The sequence below is a fragment of the Coffea arabica genome, chromosome 10e (genome assembly GCF_036785885.1).
Source record: "Coffea arabica cultivar ET-39 chromosome 10e, Coffea Arabica ET-39 HiFi, whole genome shotgun sequence".
Taxonomy (NCBI): Eukaryota; Viridiplantae; Streptophyta; class Magnoliopsida; order Gentianales; family Rubiaceae; genus Coffea; species Coffea arabica.
The window spans coordinates 13,022,618-13,035,061 of NC_092328.1; the positions used below are offsets into that span (position 1 = coordinate 13,022,618).

At 32.7% G+C, this 12,444-nt stretch overlaps 1 long non-coding RNA gene across 3 annotated transcripts; it reads left to right on the forward strand.

Annotated features, from left to right (window-relative positions):
* Nucleotides 1-556: 556 nt before the first annotated feature.
* On the forward strand, nucleotides 557-3,372 carry LOC140015364 (uncharacterized). 3 transcript variants are annotated; one of them, XR_011821995.1, is made up of 4 exons: nucleotides 564-1,079; nucleotides 2,063-2,315; nucleotides 2,401-2,563; nucleotides 2,720-3,372. It is a non-coding gene; the product is annotated as an uncharacterized lncRNA (long non-coding RNA). The 3 variants fall into 3 exon arrangements; XR_011821996.1 differs by having other exon boundaries at nucleotides 557-1,079; nucleotides 2,044-2,563; XR_011821994.1 differs by having other exon boundaries at nucleotides 563-1,079; nucleotides 2,063-2,563.
* The last annotated feature ends 9,072 nt before the right edge of the window (nucleotides 3,373-12,444 follow it).

The window sequence follows — 12,444 nt, forward strand, 5'->3', positions numbered from 1 at the left end:
AGGTGATTTTTGAAATATATATGTATATATTTTGGTTCTCGACATTAGTATTAGAGTAAATCTTATGACTCACACTTTTTTTTTTTGTTACTTGTCATCATCTACATTTATACCTATTTCTAATCCTAATCTAACCTATTGTGGAGGATGACCCGACAGAGTCACGGGGAATCGATAGGTACTAAACCACCATCGGACCATGTGGGTACTGCACCCACATGGATCTTAAACAAAGCCACATTAAGTGGCAACTTTTTTATGGGAGGCAAAGGTCGAATCCTTGACCTCTCACCCCACATTAAAGGTGTGGTCAATTCCACTAAGGGTACGTTTGGTTCCCGTAGAATTGGAGGCTTAGAATTAGAATTGAAGCCCCAATTCCAATTCTTCGGTTTGGACACTATCAATGCCAGAGAATTAGAATTCAATTCGAATTCTACGGGCCATCAATTCCACAAATTCAATTCTTTGGTAGGACCTAAGAATTACAATTCCAATTCCATAATTTCACCTCCTATTCGGGTTAGTACGTGGATCCTAGGTGGATTAAATCAGTGAAACGGGTCTCTATATAATCAACAAAAACATAACTGAAAATGAAAGTCCTCTCTCTGTCTCTTGTCACAGACCAACCACCGTTTCTTTTGCAGCTCTTTCTCCTCCACATCTTCCTTCTCCGCCTCCTCCCATACTTCCTCCTCTGCCTCCACCTATACTTCCATTGCTGACGCCTTGTCTCTCCTCTTACTCATCTTCCTCCTCTGCCTTTTCCCAGCATTGAACATCTACTTTCATTTACGCATGTTAAGAGTGAAATTATAGGGTTTCTTTCTGTAAATTGGCTCAAATCCAGTGGCTATAAGTGATATGGGCTGCGCCATGCGAATTTCGTAGATAAACAAGGCTGACCATAGCCAGTACCAAGTTCACAAGGATACGGCTCAATCAGTTTGGTAACCTCTGCCGCGCCTCCATTGCTGCTGTAATCATTTTTATTCCTCTCATCCTTATTTTCTGGGCTCTCTCCTTCAGCTCTCCCGCTTTCCCCAAATTTCAGACACATTTAGGGCTTGTGAAAGGTAACTCGATCTTTGAAATTTTTTCAATTAATCATTGGTTATGGGCTTTATTACATAGCTTTTTTTTCATTGGATACATTGCAATGGTTTGTTTTGTTTTGTGAAGGTGAATTTGTCTAAATTTTTGCCAATCAATCAGCAATTTTTTTTTTTTTTTGTATTTTCTGATATTTTGCTCTAGTATTTTTGGCTTCTAGATTTATGCTGTTAATAAGGATTAAAAAAAAAAAGCACAAGTTGATCGTTTGTTTCCTTTTTCTTATTTTGGGTTTGAGTTCAATTAGTTAAATCGAGTCCAAGTTTTAGCTTGTTGGAATATATAATGTTAGTTTAAAATCATGTTGGTGATGAAGATGAAAGGGGTAATCTCGTATGTCTTCCTTAAAATGGTTTTTTGAGATCTATTAGAAGCTTTTGCATTGTGGAACCACAAATTGATACTGCATTTGGATTCTACACTGAAAGATGAGATATTTAGCTTTGTTGTGGTTCATGTCTGCTTCATATCCTGTATTTTGTGCAAGCAGTGTTCTAGTAAATTATCAATATTCTAGTAAATTATTTCTCCATCATCTAGATAAGATTAATGTCTCATATCCTATCATTTTTTAGGGATGAAATAGCACAGATAGCTCATTTAATATATTCTGTATTGCATTTTCTGCAAATTAATTTCTGGTATGTTGGAGAACTCACTTCTCCTTTCTAATTTCTTAGACTGACTTGTACCAGGAAAATAATTCTTTTCACTGTTTAAAAGTAACTCGTTACATTGTATGACGTATGAAAGTAGGCTTTGTGTTTGATTTCCTCCTCTGTTTTCAATACGGCAACATCAGAAACTTACATGAGCAGAAACCCCCGAGTTTTGCATTATCAAATTTTCAGTTATATGCATCTTCATCAGTCAAAGTTTTATGTATTTTTACACTTCTCCACTAAGTTTTGTCTGAGACCTGTGTAGCACTTGGAACTCTGTGCAGAAAGTGCAGAGAGCATTATTGCAGTCGGATGTCCATGCAAAATCTGATAAAAGTCCTGTAACAGTAGCTGTGTAGCACTTGGTGTATGATAAAATTAGCGACGAGGTATGTTATAAACGGTAATGACTTTTACAAATAATCCCAAGATTGAATTTATTACAGGGTAGTGGGGAGAGGTTTTCACCAATTAAATGAAGCAGAGTCTGGTCTACTTGAACAAGAACTTAAACTAACTGCTTGTAGAGTAACATCTGTAAGTAAGCCTTGGATATAACTACAATTTCCCTTGATTAAGCCTATTAATTCTACTTCCTTATTTTGTTAACTTTTCACACCAGGTGCAGTGTCTTGTTCTTTAAAGGAGATGAGATTATTGTATACTTGTTGTAGCAAATTAGTGACCCTGTCAAATTTCTTGGAAGGCGCTGAATATTAGATGAGAATGATATTAAGAAGCAAGAGGAAAAGCTAGAGGCAGGTGCTTCATTTCTTGTGAAAATGGTACATTTGCCCTACAGCTAAAGCAAAATGGTCGTTGTGTCCTTATTCAAGTATTATTTGTCAAAGGAAAATGGTCTTAATTTAGCATTGAGCTTATGCAGTTTTACAGTCACCCTTACCTGACATGGAAACATTGTGAACTGATGGCCTGTGTAGGTCTGCAAGGAGGAGGAAAGTGGTGGTGCCTTGGTGTTTCAATGTTGAAGCTGATGGCTTGGTTCCTTTGTTTTGTGTTTTTGAAATCCACAATTGGTTGAAGTCTTGTCTTACCTTTGAAACTAGAAAGGACTAATACAATTCAAAAGGGCTACCTTTCTCTTTGGCTTGTTTTAGGCTTTTAGCGAGAATACATTTTTCTATTTCTTTTAGCGAGAATACATTTATTAAACTTTTAGTGAGAATGCATTCTTCTAAAGAATCGTGAATTTGTTTTGCAATATTTTCTATTTATATTGTCATTGTTGGTTGTGATTTTGCCTGAATGTCTCAGCTGGTTGTTGCTCTTGGGGCTTATCGAGGTTTTGGCTGGTATTTTGCAAAAAAGGAAGTAATTTGCTTTTTTCATTATAGTATTCATGGATTATATCAATATTTGGCTGTATCAATGTTTGCTTTTTTCAGACGCCAAGAGACTACTAATGGCTAGGACTGGTGTTGCTTCCAGAGGCCAAAAGTTTCGATTGCTAACAAACCATTTCAATGTTAAAGTAGCCAGAAATGAGGGCTACTTTTCCACTACAGTGTATATAACCTCTATCTCTATGATGGTTGTTTAAGCAAGCAATTTAGCACAAGTATTCTGTTCTTGATATGCAGGTGTCGATTTATATTATCATTGTTGCAATATTCTATTTATATTGTCATTGTTGGTTGTAATTTTGCCAGAATGTCCTAGCTAGTTTCGGGGTTTTGGCTGATATATTGCCAAAAAGGAAGTAATTTGCATTTTTCATTAAAGCTTGAGTAACAATTAGCTAAATGCAAGAAAAAGTAAATTATTAAAGGTACAAATTGGTTTCTTCCTTTAAATTTTTAGTAAAAATTAGCTAAATGTAAGAAAAAAAAGAAATTATTATATAAAAAAAGAAAAATTTTATGTAAGCAAATGTTTCATGAAAACAATTCTAATTCCTAATGAATTCTTCTCTCATCCAAACAAAGAATTTGGAATTCCAAATAAATTCCGTATCAATTCTATGTATTTTCCAAATGAAAGAATTGCAAGGATTTGGATTTCCAATTCATAGAATTCAAATTCTATAGAATTTCAATTCTAATTCAATTCCAATTCTGTAGAACCAAACGTACCCTAAAGGGAGTTGGTGCTTATGGCTCATACTTGTGTAGACCCAATTTTCAAAAATTTAATAGTCCAAATTATGCCACATTATATTACTAAGTGGTGTAGCACAATTTGCGTCATTGGATCTTTAAAAATCGGGTCTACCCAAGTTTTGATCAAATCTTATATATACTGAAAACGTATACACTATCACAATTGAATAAACGACACATGAGCAAAATTTGAAATTTGAAATTTAAATTTAAATGATTTGTTATGCACGTGTGGCCTTGTTTGGATTGTGAATTTATGTAGAAAAAATTTTACGTAAACACATTTCGCAATTATCTTTTTACCTCACATATATCAAATCATTATAGTACATTTTTCTATAAAAACTCCCTGAAAATAGTAATCCAAACGTCAGTGTGTAAAAGATTAATCCTTATTATTAATGCTATTAATTTGTTGAAGTACTATAGAAACAATAGCAATAAATTGTCCAAAGAAGTTGAACAGTGTTGGTTATTAATTGGCAAAATTTGCTACAAAGCTCATCATCACTGATGTAAAGTGGGAATTAGATTCACCCTGTGGCTTAGAAGTAAGGCAGAGAGTTCATTCAGGGTAGTTGCTCTACTCTATAACTGTTAATGCTTGCATAGGCACATTTTTATTAATACAAATATAAATGACATTTTGGTTAAAAAAAACAAAAAAGCAAAGAGCAATAAATTGCAAGATATCACACCTAATTAGCATTCTTGGAATTACTCCCCACTTGGTGATCTCAATCATTTCTACTATGGTGTGCTCAACGTAACAGCAATGTTGGTGTGACTGACACACATGCTTGTGTATAAGTTTTTTTCTAATGGATATTTATTAAACATTCATTAACACCCATAAATTTTTATATTAAAATGCCCAATCACAATTATTGTACCACTGCATTTAAATAAAAAAGAAAAAGAAATTAAATGAATATCATGCATGATAGCATTAATAAAAAAAGAAAAAGAAAAACTTACCGCAAGCTTATGTAAGTGCTAGATTGGCTTCAGTTACCTTTTGAAATGTCATGCCATTGTAAATCAACAAATGTGGATTAGATGAGATCAATGACTTTGAAGGCTGAAGAATACATGTTCATCTACTATGCTCTTTGAAAAGCCTTTGGACAATTGTTGCGCGCATGTTATATAATTTACGTCAATAAATTAAAGAGGAACATTCTAAGCAAAAAATGCAAATGAAAATAGAAACAAAGGACCACGTTATTTATGCATAACTCATAATTATCTTGGAACCCGTGATTATTCCATTACTTTAAATTTAGAGAGCAAACCAAGTAAGAAATAATAGTCAAAACTCATTTTTGCTCAGCTTTCTGGCCACAAGACACATGTTTCTTCGCCTGCACATAATTTCAAGGCCAAAATGAGAACAAAATTCATTTCCCTCCTTAAAAAGAAAAACCTCCCCTTTCTCTAAATTTTCATCCATCAAACTCTTTATACATCAGACTTATTGTTTATGCAATTTGGAATTCTCATTTTGGACAACCGACTGTGGAAGCTTCTATTCAATGGAGTGTGCTTGGTCCAATGAATATCGCCTATTATGGTATTTCTTAGTGGTGGTATACAATAAAAGCCTTTATATTGGAATTCTTTTTCTATTATTTCTTTCTATCATTATCATACTCTTAAGAGCATATTGATTACACCTACAACCAAAATGGAAATCGAATGTTTCATTTTCCCATGACAATTATAGGCACATGAAGTAGGCATGTTTTTTTTTTTTTTGCCTTTCAACTATTTTGACTGATTTTAAATGTGATAGACTAAAATAGTTTTTCTAAAAATGTGAGAGACAATTTTTCCCTTTCTTGACACTGATGAGATAGACAAGTCATCGCAGCCTTCCACTAAAACAAAATTATGGATTGTAACATTTCATAAAGAAATTCTTTTGTGAAGTTTAAATGCCTCTTGCTTTTCAAGTCTAAAATGTCATTAACAAATTTTTCGAATTCTTGGTCAGTAAACGGTGAGCAGAAGTGGAGAATTGTGCAATTGTCCAAAAAAAAAAAAAATATTGATAAGAAGTGAATGTTTACACCAATTTGATGTACATAACCATATTTAGTTGAAAGAATGTCGTAGACAAGAAGTAGATATGTATTACAATTTTAGTTCGTGAGTTTTTGTTATACATAATAACATATCTGTTTGGCAACTTTCAATGGTTAGTAGGACCATTTCAACCTTTTTTGTGAGTGTTGACACTGTACATCAACCAACCTGCTTTTCATTGTGAAGATGCAATTTTGCAATACATGATGAACGCCAGCTTGAAAATTCAAGTGCTTATCTCTTCAAATATCCATTGGTATGTATAGCTGTTGGATATGGAAATTAATTGGAATTTGTTCATCAAATGTCATTGCATGCTTCCCCTACTTATTTATGGTCATTGTATAGATGTCATAATTTGGATGTCTTAGCAATCAAATCCTTAAGCACTATTTGCTGAGAAAAGCATTATATATATATATATATATATATGTGTGTGTGTGTGTGTGTGTGTTTATGACATAAATATTTATAGAAACACTGGAAAGAACCATTATTCCACTATTCAGTTAGTCCAAAATCACATTCCCAAGATAAGGACATAATTTTCAACTATAGCAACAGTAGGTTAAGATATTTCAATTTGACTGTGTCTACAAGTTGTTGAGAAATTAAATAAGGTAAAAATTAAAGGAGTAGTTGGCTCTTGGCCGCGCTTGTAAGAATATTCAATGACGCCAGAAGTGGAATTTCCACATTTCCAAAATCATACATGCAGATTGCAGAGTGTGGCACACATTAATAGACTTCAAGCAGAAAGTATGTGTATTGATTTAATGTGTATACAACTTGGAACTCGAGAAAAATATTATACAAACAAATCCCTCATCTTGTTTTTTCTTTCTTTTTTGTTTGCTTTTTTGTTTTTTGCCCACCTATTCAATCGACAAACCAAAACAAAAATTTCAGAAAACTTCCCAAGATAGGGGTGGAAAAACAATGGTGGCTGTGCTCCCATCGGGCTTATTGGACCCCTTGTCTCAATGCACAAAAGCTTCTGTAAAATTAGAAAAAGGAAATATTAAGTTTAAAAAAAATGGCCGATTGTGTTTGGATTGTAAATTATTTGAGATTTTTTACTGTAGCACTTTTTGTGATGTGATATATGTGAAATAAAAAGGTAATTAAGAAGATAAAAAAGTGTATTGAAAATTGTAACGGTGATGTAAGTAAATATATTTAGACAAATAATCTCCTATCCAAGTGCACATGTATGATATAATAATGGTTTATCAATTTATCTTAGATAGTGATGATTAGACACTAGTCTTTTAACAATCATGCTTGAGCACAATAGTTACATGTAGCTACTAAAGTCATGGTCAGTGGCGGCGCCACACTACGTTGAGAGCAGGCAATTGTCCTTGTGGACTTCATATAATTTAAAGAATAGTCTTACAACTATTAAATATTTATATTTTTATATAAATGAATCTTTCTTATACTGTTAGTATATACACTGACGGGTTAAATGAATATCACATCATCTGAATTTGAATTTAAATATCAAATTTTATATATATGATATGCATCTAAACCTGTTAATATATACACTATTAGTGTATAAAAAATTTACTCTTTTTACATTGCCTTTCTATGTTATGAGAAATTCTCATTCCCTTTAAAGATATTGCTAAACAACTAATTTTTGAAACATCTTTACTATAATACAAATATTTTAAAGCTATTAAAACACAAAATTATTTACTACTTGAATAAGAAATAAATTCATTAATTTCGCTACACAAAAAAACTCATAATAGAAAAATATCTTTAATAAAATTCTCTTTCCATAATAATGGCATCATTTTAGATATACAATATTGCCTCCACTGACCATACGTCCAGTTTCTACTGCTGGTCTTGGTGTTTAAAGGATCTCAATTCGAGATGCTTCAACTCTCCTACAGGACAGTTGAAGCCTTGTGCCTGTGCAGCAATGTCGTTTGTATTTGTCGGCCTCGATCATGGTGTAGATACTTCCATGCCATGCTATACGTAACTTTGTTGTTTTTCCCACATTTTTTTTTTTGTTTCCCTAGAATTTTCACTAACAGCAAATTTGGTATGTAATTTCATTCACTTTCAACAAGACAATTGACAAAATTGAATTCATCATTTTTTTTAAATCACGCGCGTGAAAGTGATGGGGGTTAGACATAAAATCCGACCTATTTATTAAAAAAAAAAAATTCAAAGAGTACATAATAAAGGGGATATACCCTTTAATTTTATAAACTGAAAATTTGACAAACTTTGAAATAAGCTCAACATGCTCCACATTTGTGATACCACGAAGGTGTTTGAGTTTTTCACTTGAAATCTTGTCACATTCGCATTGTTTTGCCAAATTTTGAATTCTCCATTCGCCTTAGTGAACAATCCCAAATTTCGCCAAATATTGTATTTTGCTTAATTTCTCTTTCTTGGAATTTAAAATATTTCTGTCTCTTTTACCAAGTCTTAGTGAACAGTCGCATAAAACAGAAAACTGGCTATATACCAAAAATGAGCAACTTTGTGTCCGAAGACTCCAAACCAGTACCACTTGCTTGAATTCCACTGTTTTTCGTAAACATATTTTGCAATTATTTTTTCAATTTCACATCCAAATTTATAGGCTTCAGTTATTTTTTTTGGAAAACCCCTTAAAACACCTCATGTCGCTGGCGCTAATTGCATGCTTGCATAGTATATGCTAGGACTCTAAGTATCCTACTGCAGAAAGGCCGGCTTAATGTAATAATAAGCCATGGGGTAATAATTAAGTAAAAATTTCTTTGTTTAGTCTTAATCTACTACCGAATTGGCAGCAGGTGTAGAATATTATTTCAAATGAGTGTTTGGATACCAAAATTATTCCAAATAATATTTCGCTTGCATCACAAACACATTTCCCAACTTAACTTTTTATATTCCCAATCACCTTTTTATCTCACATACATCATATCACAAAAAGTGCTACAGTAATTATTTCAAATAATACACTATCCAAACAGTACTACTAGTGTACTCTATCTAAACACATTCAATATCAGAAAATGACTCGAAGGAGGCAAATCAAGTTTGGCTAAAGGATCCAGGGCATTTGTCTAAGATTCGAATCGTCATAGTGGAGAGGTATTGCATATGACAATGTCACAAGTAGTGAGAATAAATCCTTAAGAATGGTGTTAATCACGTCTCAAAATCATTTATTCAACCCGTAATTGCTTTTTGTACTTGTCAGTAATGCGTGTAGCATTGACGGCAACAATAATATACAACCAACTATAGTGAATGTATGCAACTAGGAAATTTTCAAACACTAATGCGGTAATCAATTTGCTCTTGGCTTTGCCTGGTGCTAACTATTGAAAATACTACGCGGAGTACCACACTGGGATATGAATTCAGAGGAAAGAATGCCTTTGTAGAACCCAAAAATTCCAACAAAAAGTTATAAGAGATAAATTTCATAAAATTGATATATATGGAAAAATAATTTACTCATATAAAAATATGTATGGGAGTAGAGGAATAAATTAAGAATATAATATCAGTAATATTGTAAGAACAAATCTATCAAACTTTCACTCCTCACTCTTCTCAACAAATAACAATAATAAAACTCTCTATTTGTAAACTAGATGACTTGATAAACAAAACTTAACAATTACAATAAATTACCTAACACGATATTAGTTCCTAAATAATAAAGCTACAATAATTTGACTCCAATAAACCTATTTATTAAAAACTTGACTTGACTAAAATATTACTACTGGATAATAACATAGAAACTTTATTTTGTAAACTTAATTAATATGCTAATATTGGTTCTCTTAAATTAGGCACTGTTTAACACAATCATGAATAATAATCTTCCTTGCAAATTCTAGCAGCATCACTTTCTACTTCAACTTCAAAAACTTTTCTCGTTAAAATAATACATACTTCTAGATAGACTATTTTTGTCGTATAATTTGATGTTAATTCATTGATAACTCATCATTCTACTATTGTAATAATCACAATTTAACAACATGATTTTTCTTCAATATCTGTCTTTATAATAATTTTCGGATCAATCTTATGATCAAATTTTCATCGACTAGATACTTTAGGACCAACTTTATTGTCTAATTCAATCAAGTCCATTACTTCTTATGTAAGTGCTAGTTTTGACAGTGGAAACTATCCAAGATTAATCTCATAGTTGGACAATTCTTCAATGTTTGTAGAAAACCTCAGAATCAATTTTTCGAACCTATGGCTCTGATACTAGATGTAGAGTCCAAAATTTCATCAAAAAATTATAGGAGATAAATTTCATAAAATCAATATATATGGAGAAGCAACATATATATACATGAAAATATGTGTAAGAGAAGAGGAATAAAAATCTATCGAACTTTCACTCCTCACCGTTCTCAACTTATGACTATAATAAGATTTCTACATAGCTTAGATGACTTGGTAAATAAGTCTTGGCAATCACAATAAATTACATAACACAGTATTAGTTCTTAAATATTAAAACAACTATAATTTGACTCCAATAAAAATATTTAAAATCTGACTTGACTAAAATACTACTACTAAATAATAACATGAAAATTTTTATTTTTTAATCTTAATTTAATATGCCAACAACTCTCAATAGCAAATATCATAAGAAAGAAGAAAAGTCACGACTTTCTGAATAGATGGCTTGTGAAACATGTTACAAGTTTAGAGGTGCTTATAACTATTGCAATATGCCAATAACAATAACTAACATTAGAGGGACATAACGTACTCCCAGATATGGATGACATCACAATTGCACGAATACGCCTTTACATCACATTTTACTCTTGGTAAGATTTTCCTTCTCTCCTAAGGTTTTATGAAAGAGTCCTAGATAGATTTGCAACAACAATTGATTAAAAAATTGAATAGAAAATATTCTATCATAAGCTAAAGAATCAAATTACACTATACATATATATATACGTGTATGTATTATGTATGTGTGTGTATACATATCTAAGAGTTGTTACATTTGGATTAATATAATCACGTGTAAAGTACGTGAACTATACATGTATCAATCTTCTAGGAGAATCAAGTGGACATCTACATTAATTCCTTTAGTTATTTTCATAACACCTCTCCTTGGATGTCCACTACACAAAGAATATGGCTCGTTAAAACCTTAATAGGGAAAAAATTAGCGAAAAAATTCTAATGAAAGCAAAAGAGTTCACTATTCTTATGTATTAATTTCTTCCCCTGATTCAAACATTATTTAAGATCTTTTAACTGATGTATTCCAATAGTTTTCACCAATTTCTCAAATATTGCAATTGGTAATACCTTGGTAAATAAACGTGCCAAATTATCGCTTGATCAGATTAATTTATTGCATATCAATCTCACAATTCTTTTGCAAATCATGAGTAAAGAAAAATTTTGAAAAAACATATTTTGTCATATCTCCTTAATATATCCTTCCATTAATTGAGCTATATAAGCTACATTGTCGCCATACAATATTGTTCGAGGTTTTTCCTTCAGGGGGATAACCGACAATTCTTTTGGATATACTGGGTCACTGAATAATACAAAAGTCATGCTATCGAATGAATTGAACTAATAAACCAAAATATATAGTGATTGAATAATTAGTAATCAAAGTCCATCAGGTCTTCAAATCAATAATTGTCTTCCGAAGAAGATGATTGTGCCCTTTGTGGTTAATATCAGTTCGTAGGATAGAGTAGAAAAAAATTTCTTGCGCAAATAATCAGTGTTCATGAGCGTGGCTGCCAAGAAATGTAACGCGTTTGCTCTATTTTTCTATCTCGTTGAATTATTTTGAACACATGATTAATTAATAGTAGGTGAACTGGCGTGGTCCCAAAATACAAATAAAATTACTAGGATGATTTCCTCAGCTCTCTGAAGATGCTGTAAGAGCAAACCAAAGTTTTAACACGTCAGCTTATGCAAGAACATGAGTTCATTTGATGGATGAATTAATAAACCAAATTACAATGACTGAATCAACAAACCAACAAATATCTTTCACTTTTTTCAAACAATAGATCTGGTTGCGAGACCAAATCGGAATCAAATCTAGGTGGAAGAGGCAGGTGGGGTGTAGTGAGAGATGGGTGGGGTGGCAGCAGAAGGGAGGAAGAAGGAGGAAGGGAGTTAGGAGAAGAGAGGAAGAAAGGAAGGAAAAGAAAGAGAGAGAGGGTGGCAGGTGATTGTGAGGAAGGGGTGACGAATGAGAAGGAGGGGGAACAGAGGGAAAGGAGAGGTGGCGAAAGTGGTAGTAGGCAGCGGAGCTGGCTGCAGCAATGTTTGGCTGAGGTGGGGGCGGGGACGATGGAAGTGGAAATGATTAGAGAAGGGTGTGGTAGAAGTGGAAAATGAATGTGCTTTTGGGTATTTTGAGGTATATCATTTAATAAAATTTTGAGTGTTTT